The following is a 9,738-nucleotide window of genomic DNA, read 5'->3' as shown; positions in this document are numbered from 1 at the left end:
AGTTCAGATGTTGACCTTGTTTGTCAAACTGTCTGGGGCTGAATGTTCTGGGAAATGGACAAAAGGAAGGAAGCGTTTAGATATGTGCATTCTGAGATTGCATTCATCTTGGATTAACTGAAGAAACCATAACAATAGCTTTCTGAGCAAATGATGACCGGCTTGCTTACAAAGGAAAGGTAGTTCTTTGAATTAAAAGTCTATTCTAATTTAGCCAAGCCTTTTGTCTCGGTGCAAAATCTGGAGAATGTAGTATTTTTTTTTCAGGTCCTAGCACATCTTTTTAAAAAACAAGCAAAATAACAAGCAAAATAGAGACAGACTCCTAGATAGAGGGCAGGCTGACAGCTCTGGGGTGCGGGAGGTCAGAGGGGGGAGGGATGGAGCAAAAAGGAAAGAGGACTCATGGACACGGACAACAGTGTGGTGGTTGCACTGGTTGGGGTGAGGGTGTGTTAAATGGTAACAGAGAAAATACAATAAAAAAGTAAAAAACAGAACATTGGGTTCATAGTTAGCATTTCCTTATCTGAGTACTTCTCAGTCTTTCTGCTGTTCACATGAGGTGTACCCACAGTTATACAGAATCTCAGGACCCACCGACTCTGACATAGGCACTCATTTTATACTCGGGCTTGTACAATGCAGTTGAATACAAGGAAACTATGAATCTACTTTTGTGTACATTTTAAGTAAACTTAAGTGCCTGGATGTCATTTTTATGGCTTGTGAACAACAAAGTGGTTGAGGCACATCTGCAAACTAGTCACAACCCCTCTGTTGAGTAAGAACTATGGCCTTAAGCTGAGAACACATTTAGTTCGGGTTACCTAGTTGCAGCGTTGGCGGTCCTGGCCCCTGAGCCTCCGGAGGGCATTCTCTGGACAGCAGCCCGGGTAGCAGCGGAGGAACTGGCTTCAGCATCATCTTCATGGTGCTGCTGTGAGAAGTCATTTCTGGAAGCTGAGCTTTGAGTCTTCCAGCCCCACATTCGGATCGCCCTCTGCCACCCTTTGCTCCTTTTTGAATCCATTGTCCATCAGAGCAGTTTGGTTCCAGTGGACTTGGGACGGGTAAGTAAGGGATCAACCCTCAGCTTTATGCCTTTCCGTACAAATCGCCAAAGGTTCTCGGAAACCTCACCAACTGCTGGGAACGAGGTTTCATTGCATCGGGATTGCTTATTTCTGTGCCTGCCCCATAGTATTATCGAGAATGTCTGTCTGGGGAGCATTTTCTCCATCTGCTGTGATTCTGACTCTTGGCAATTATCAGTTGGGCGCAAATAACTTCATAAAAAATAAAGAATACTTGTTTTTGACACGAAAGGCACTCTTTCGGTGTCATACCAACTCAGAATCCTTGGCCCTTGAGATTTAGGACGACAGATACTTCAGGAATGAATGCCCATCCTAATCATCCCACGCAGAAGAAATAGTTGTTTGGTACCACAGTGCGTCCTTTTAAAAAGTTTTAAAAATAAAAAAAAAAAGTTTGAGAAGTAGAGGGAAAGGTTTTGGTACAGTGGATCTAGATTAAAAGGATGTCTACATTTAAGGAGAAAATGCAATTTCCTAAGTCAACACACTGGCGTTTAGATTTCTTGTCTTTTGTAACGGCTTGAGGCTTCCTCAGACTTCGGAGCACAAGAGGTCCAGCAGATCAGCTGGGGAGTGCCAGGCAGCAGCTGGGCAGCACAAGGCAGCTTAGGATAACCGTGAATCTGCAGGGAATCTTCAGTCTCCAGAGGGGTGCAGGTCTAATTGCTCAAAAGAAGAGCACAGTTCTAGTCCTGAAGTGGAAGAAAAAAGACAAGGCCCTTGAACCTGCTAGTCAGATATTCTGCAGAAGCAAAAAGTCTGTTCTGAATACAAGGCTTGTTGCAAAAACCAAGGTTTACTTAATGTCAGATCTCTAGATAATACATTCATATAATACAGAACTTAATGTCTGGAAATGGCCTTCGCTATTTGGCAACCACAAACCCATCAGTAAGGCTGCCTACAGAGCCCTGTTGGACTTTTCTATTTGTGCCTCCTGGTCAAGAGATGAAGCTTTTTATTTCTTGATAGAAACTTTTTTTTTGGGGGGGGGTGATTTTTGAACAACGTTCTTTCTCTTGGTTTATTTTTTCTGTCCTAAATACTTTGTACCAAAGTCATATTTTTTCATTTTTACTTTTATGTTTGTTTTCCCTATTAAATTTGTTTTAGTAATTGTGTTATTTAAATTTTAAGTGCAAATATGCTGTTGCTTTGAGATATCCCCTGGCAAAAGAAATAATAGGATTTGATGGACTTCTTTAGCATATCGGAAATTAATTTAGCAACATTGGGGAAAAAAAACCCTACCAGATCAGAGGGGACCATGGGAGAATGGGTGCAGAGGTGAGAGAATTAAGAAGTACAAAGAGGGCCCTGGCTGGTGTGGCTCAGTGGATTGAGTGCCGGGCTGTGAACTGAAAGGTCACTGGTTCGATTTCCAGTCAGGGTATGTGCCTGACTTGCTAGCCAAGTCCCTTCCCTTCTTTCTAAATAAATAAATAAAGTCTTAAAATAAAAAAAAGTATGAATAGGTAGTTGCATGACCCATGGACATAAACAATGGTGTGAGGATTGTCTGAGGGAGGGGCTAGTGGGGCTTGATGGGTGGAGGGGGGCAAAGGGCGAAAAATTAGGACAACTATAACAGCATAATCAAGAAAATATAATTAAAAGGAAGAAAAAAATTCCCTTTGAATAGACTGGATTTTTATGTCATTTATATAACATTTTTAGCTTTATTAAAGTATAATCTACATACAATAAAATTTAATAATTTTAAGTGTATATTTGGAAGCATTCTGACAAATAAATAAAGCCCTGTAACCACTACCAAAATCAACATATAGAACATTTCCATCACCTTCAAAGACTTTCGTCTTGCCCCTCTTTTCCCCCACCCAGCCCCTTAAGGACCACCATCTTTCTGTCACTACAGTCTGCCTGTTAGAATTACACATAAATTAAGTCATATTGTACATATTCTTTTGTCTCTAGCTTCTTTCACTCAACATGATGCTTTTGAGATTTGTCCACGTTTGGGTAGGTTGTTCTTTTCTATAACATGTCAGTAGTTTATGCCTTTTATCGTCAAACCATTTTCCATTGTGTGAATCTCCCACAACTTAACACTTTAACAGTTGGGTTGTTTTCATTTCGAGGCTATTACAATTAAACTTCTGAACATTCTCTTTTTTTTCTTTTTTTTAATATATTTTATTGATTGTACCATTACAGTTGTTCTATTCCCCCCCTTCATTCCCTTCCACCTGCACACTCCCTCCTCCACCATTCTCCCCCGCCTTAGTTTATAACCATGTGTCTCAAGTTCTTTAGATTCTATATTTCCCCCACTATTCTCGCCCTCCCCTCTATCTATTTTCTACCTACCCTCTATGCTATTTTCTGTGCCTTCTCTCCCCTTCTCCTCCTCCCACCCCCCTGTTGCTAACCCTCCATGTGTTCTTCATTTCTATGGTTCCACTCCTGATCTAGCTGTCCTCTTGGTTTGCTTTTGTTTTAGGTGTGGTTGTTAATAACTGTGAGTTTGCTGTCCTTTCACTGTTCATATTTTTCATCTTCTTTTTCTTATATAAGTCCCTTTAGCATTTCATATAATAAGGGCTTGGTGATGATGAACTCCTTGAACTTGACCTTATCTGAGAAGCACTTTATCTGTCCTTCCATTCTAAATGAAAGTTTTGCTGGATAAAGCAATCTTGGCTGTAGGTCTTTGGATTTCATGACTTGGAATACTTCTTTCCAGCCCCTTCTTGCCTGTAAGGTCTCTTTTGAGAAATCCGCTGACAGTCTGATGGGTACTCCTTTGTAGGTGACTGTCCCCTTATCCCTTGCTGCTTCTAGGATTCTCTCCTTCATTTTAGTCTTGGCTAATGTAATTATGATGTGCCTTGGTGTGTTCCTTCTTGGGTCCAACTTCTTTGGGACTCTCTGAGCTTCCTGGATTTCCTGGAAGTCTATTTCCTTTGCCAGACTGGGGAAGTTCTCCTTTATTATTTGTTCAAATAAGTTTTCCACTCGTGGCTGTTTCTTTCCCCCTTCTGGTACCCCTATAATCCGGATGTTGGAACGTTTAAAGATGTCCTGGAGGTTCCTAAGCCTCTCCTCATTTTTTTGAATTCTCATTTCTTCATTCCTTTCTGGTGGGATGTTTCGTTCTTCCTTCTGGTCCATTCCATTGATTTGAGTCCCAGTTTCCTTTCCATCGCTATTGGTTTCCTGGACATCTCCCTTCATTTCAACTAGTTTAGCCTTCATATGTTTCTCTAATTTGTGGCTAAAATCAATCAGTTCTGTGAGCATCCTGATAAATAGTGTCCTGAATTGTGCTTCTGAGAGGCTGGCAATTTCTCGGTCGCTTAGAGTTATCGGCTCTGGGGCTTTGAGCTCTTCTTGAGCCATATTTTGGACTGTTCGTGCCTGTTACTTATGAGGAGCAGAGCCCTAGGTGTTTGCCAGGGCCAGGCCACTCAGTCTCTGGGTTGTGACGTTGTATGTGGGGGCGGGGTCAAAGAGAAACAATTGTGTCCGGTCTTTCTTTCCCCCACCGGCGCTGCAGCCGCCACCGTCACCAGGCCCACGTGTTTCGTTCCACTGCATTCGAGTGTGCCACCGCTATCAGCCCTCCACCACTGGATTCGCCCCCTGGGGCCTGCGTGTTCCGTCTCACTGTGCGCGAAGTCTGCCCCGCACCCCGACTGGTTCCGGGCTGCCTGTGCGCCTAGGTCAGGGGATCTGTCCTGCCCGACCCTGCTCCGCTGCTGGCTCCGCCTCTCTTACCGTCCCCATTGAACGGTTCGTAGTTGTCGGACTTCCGTATAATTCCGTTTTCTGGTCTATGGGTGTGTCCTTGTTCTTCAAACCTTTGTTGTATTGGCTATGGGAGAAGGCACAGTGTTTCCATCTATGCCTCCATCTTGGCGGAAGTCTCTGAACATTCTCATACAAATCTTTATGTAAGTTTTTGTTTCTCTCTCTTACCTAGAAAACAGATTGCTGAATCCTATGGTAAATGTATGTTTAACTTTTTTAAGAAACTGTAAATAGTTTTCCCAAGTGGCTCAACCATTTTGCATTTCTACTAAGAACGGGTAAGAACATCTGTGGTTCAACATAGTTTCCACAATGGTATTGTGGGTATTTTTCATATCTGTCATTATAGTGGTAATTTAAGTGATTTAACTTGCATTTTCCTGGTGAATAATGATGTTTATCTTATTTGAAAAGATTTTTGTTTTTATTGATTTTTCTCTTCCTGTTGTACACTTTCTGATTCACTGATTTCTGCTCTTTTTTCTTCCTTCTATTTACCATGGGTTTAGTTTGCTCTTATTTCTTCTCCTTTTCTTTTTTTGTTTTGGTGGAAAATGTAGGCATCCATCTTGAAGTCTTCATTTGGTTGTTTAATGTGAATGCTTGATATTTCAGCTTAGATCTTTCTTCTAACATAAGTATTTAGTATTATAAATTTCTCACCAAACACTACTGTAGCTGCATCCCATGTATTTTGCTATGTTGTGTTTTATTTTTATGCATTTCAAAGCTTTTTCTTCTTTTTATCATGTGTTATTTAGAATTAGTATGTTGCTTTAATACAACTATTTAGGAATTTTTCATGTATCTAAACAATTATTGGTTTTATGTTTTCATCCATTGTGGTCAGTGGCATAGTTTTGGTTTTTATTTTCAATTCTTTAAAATTTATTTTTAAAATTTTTTTAAAGATTTTATTTGTTTATCTTTAGAGAGGAAGGGAAGGAGAGAAATATCAATGTATGGTTGCCTCTTGTGAGTCCCCTGCTGGGAACTGGCCTGCAACCCAGGCATGTGCCCTGACTGGGAATCAAACCTCGATCCTGTGGTTCGCAGGCCCGTGCTCAATCCACTGAGCTACGCCAGCCAGGGCTAAAATTTATTGATATTTATTTTAACCCCCAAACCTGATGTATCTTTTTGAATGTTCCATGCAATGTGAAAAAAAATGTGCACTCTGCAGTTTCTGGGTGGAGCCCTCTGCATGTGTCAGGTCAAGCAGGCTGATTGTACAGACAGTTTTTGTTCACTACTGCCTCCCAAGTACCTCTCAGTTCCTATTAACATTTGTTGCCTGAGTGAATAAGTGAACAAATACACGATCTAGGCCATGGCTATGGTTATTACTTCTATCCTCCACTATGAATTCTCAATAGCGAGCTGTCGGAAGAGCAACCTCAGGTGTAACCAGTGTGCCTGGCCCCCTGGCATCCAGACAATTGTGTGTGAGCCACCAGCCGGAAGGCCCTTCAGAGGGCACACCTTTCTGTCCATGTCGTTTCTAAATCTATCGCTGCGAGGTTTACTCTGTATTCCTCGTTATTTAACGTTCGAGAGATTGCTGATTATCTTTTTCTGGACGTAAACTGCCGCTCAATAGTGTTCTGAAAGAAAGCATCAGAGAAAACGAACTTAAATATACTCAAGGAGAATCAGCACACATTCAATTTCATGAGGGACAGCGGAGGATGGGGGGGGGGGGCGGTGGAGAGGCCACAAGAGAAACTGGGGCACTGACAATTTTGTATCATAAGTACATTCTTTAGTGATTGAAAGAAATGTTAATGTACTCTCCCTTTGCACAGCCTTTGTTACTTTGCATGATTCTTTTAAAAAGAGTTATCAGTCATATTTGTGGCCCTGGAATAAAGATGGTAGTACTTGCAATCAAGATTATCATTTGTTTTAGAGTAGCCTCACATTCTCCCTAAAAGTTGTGTTTTATATTTATTTCTTTAAAAAATTGGGCAAATCAGCCCTGGCTGGTGTAACTCAGTGGATTGAGCACGGGCCTGCGAACAAAAGATTGCAGTTCAACTCCCAGTCAGGGCACATGCCTGGGTTGCAGGCCAGTTCCCAGCAGGGGATGCACGAGAGGCAACCATACATTGATATTTCTCTCCTTCCCTTCCCCTCTAAAGATAAATAAATAAAATCTTTTTAAAAATTGGGTAAATGAACATTAGTTTTATTTTGAGTCTTTTACAACACTCCTTGGAATCATTGTGGACACACTTGCATGTCAGAAAACCAGGATTTCTGGATGGAGACTGTAACTGCCTTGTAATTGTGAAACTTATTAACTAGAGTTATGACTTGAGTAGTCTCCAAAGTATTAGGAGAGTTATATTTTTCTTCATTAATGCATCAAAATCTACATACAATTACTGCATTATTAATGTCCAGCTCTGCTTTCTGTTGTTTCAGTTTTCTGAGAGATGAAAACCCTTTTCTTATTTTTCTTTTTTAACTCCCTCCAAAAAACCCTTGATAAGAATCAGGTCTGGCCAGTTTTGTTAGTTCTCGTCTTAAGTATACAAGCTATCTTTACAATCGGACTCTCGCTTGCTAGTATAAGGGGTTGCTAATTAGGCCAAAACATGCCTTAACCTGAGAATTTACCTTCATAATCCCAGGTTTTAATATGTAAGAAATCTGGCCAAGAGAATATTATGTGTAGACTTTGGGGATTAAACCTATCGAAACTATAATTTAATGAAGTTCTCTACAAAAACTTGCTTCTACCCTGCATTCCCCGGCCCCCCACCCCGAACGATTTTACTCTAGATAGATAGTTCTCTGAGCATGCACACATTATTAACTTGTCACACTCTTGTCTTTGGGTCATGGTCTTCTGCATTTTCCTTCTATTTCTTCTTTAATTTCTCCTACAAAGGGATCTTTGTGGCTTGTTTTTAGATAATCAGGAAGAATGATTCTGCTCTGGTATGAAGGAGAAGCAATTCAAAGGCAACAAGAACTGCTTAGTTTTGAGAGCCTGGGAAGGAGGCCATTAGTCGCAGCTTTGGGGACCAGCGCTGCCCCACAGAAGCCCCCTGTGGGAACACTACTGAAAGAAGTGGGTTGTGTGAGCACTTAGGCAGTGAGGGCCCAAGCTCCTCATCCCCTGGCCTCTAGGGCCTCCAGTGCTCCACGCAGCTTGTGAGCCAGCACAATCCCCGAATCCGCTGATGCCAAGAGAAGGAAATACATGCTTTACTGAAATGTGCATTGTAAACAATGGTGCAGGTCTACGGAAACATGGGTCCTCTGCGTCATCTACATGTAGGAATGAAGTCGGGTTGTTCGGAGTGGACCCTGGAGTCCTCAGTGCCCGTCTGCTTTTGAAAACCCTTTCACTGGCTCTGAGTGCTTTCCTTTCTCCAGTGACTGAGAGACATTTTAATGTGCTCTCCCATTTTGAGGCTGCATGGGGCCACTGGCTAGTTCTTGCCTGAAGTAGAAAAAGCACCCCTTCCCCAGAGGTAGGTGGATACAGCCCTGTGGTAGGGCTCTTGACTTGCCCCGTGTCCTTTTGTAGTAACAGCCTGCACAAGTGTGTATGTGGCTGCCTTCTGTGTACATCTATGACCAGGGCCCAAGAATCACTCTTTTTTAAAACTGAATTTACTAGGGGTGACACTGGTTAACAAAATTATGCAGGTGTCAGGTGTATAATTCTACACAGACTCAAATACTCAGGAAATAATCTGTCCTGAATATTTCTCGGGATTACCTCTAGAGTGGAGTCCCATTTGTTTTTCTTTATATGTGACAATTATTATATTTGTGGGTTTATCTTGTTCATTCCCTGTCTTTTCAACTGTCTTCATGAGATACGCACCAATACACACTCAGCACCGGGTGCCTACTCAACACAGAATTGGCGTTTACTGAATATTTGTGGGGTGAAGGACTGTCCTGAGCAACTTCAGACAGCTGCGAGACTGGGAGGTATGAAGGCCATCTAAAATAGCCTGAGGACGGGGTGGACATCAGCCATTGATCCGAGGGACACATCTGTTCTGTTTCTCCTACAACAATTGGCTTTCCTTGACCTTTATCTTTTTTTACAGACAAGAGCGCTGAGCAGTCAATTGTGTTGTTTGTTTTTAGATGGCCTTCACAGAGAATGGCAGGCATGTGCTGAGTGCTTTATTTACATACATTATGTCATTTGACCTGCACAGCAAGTACTGTGTGTAGTAGGTATGATTATTATTTCATTTCACAAATAAGAAAACTGAGACTTGGCAGCTATATAACTAATATAATGAATGACCACATGGGGACTCAAACCCAGGTCTGTCCAACCTCAAATACCACACTCTTACAATGTATGGAATGTGTCTTTATCTTGATCTCGGTGAGGTGGACCAAGAGCCGAGAAGTGCGAGCATGAATCCCAGGCTCCCTCAGCTTGCATCTAATGGCCCAATCTACGTTTGGTCTTTCCGGACAGTAAAGAATTTCTGGTTCTGCCTGCATCCTAATCTAGTAAATCAGTCCTCCATGTCCATTACCTTATTTTGCTTCCTTGCTGCGGCTCCATCTGTACAACTTGGACAGAGCTCTCTATCACATGGCTTCCACACCCCTGGCCAGGTGCTGGCTGTTTCTCACCCTCAGCAAGGCATGAGTGTCTGGTCATACAGCTCAACAGCAAACAGCGCTCAGTCTCTGGGGGAGGTTTTGTTCCCCCCGAAGTTTTCATCATTTAGCCTTTCAGTTTAGAGTCTTCTGTGATGGCGGCCCAGAGCCCTGACAGTCTGGAAATGTTAGCCACTTCCAGAAACAAAGCACAGGAAACTGCTTCTTGAACTTAATAGCACAAAAATGTATTAAATTTTCTCATCCCAAATGA

Source organism: Sturnira hondurensis, unplaced genomic scaffold (genome assembly GCF_014824575.4).
Source record: "Sturnira hondurensis isolate 20B ecotype Veracruz unplaced genomic scaffold, ASM1482457v3 Scaffold0004136, whole genome shotgun sequence".
Classification (NCBI taxonomy): domain Eukaryota; kingdom Metazoa; phylum Chordata; class Mammalia; order Chiroptera; family Phyllostomidae; genus Sturnira; species Sturnira hondurensis.
This window is presented reverse-complemented; position numbering follows the sequence as displayed.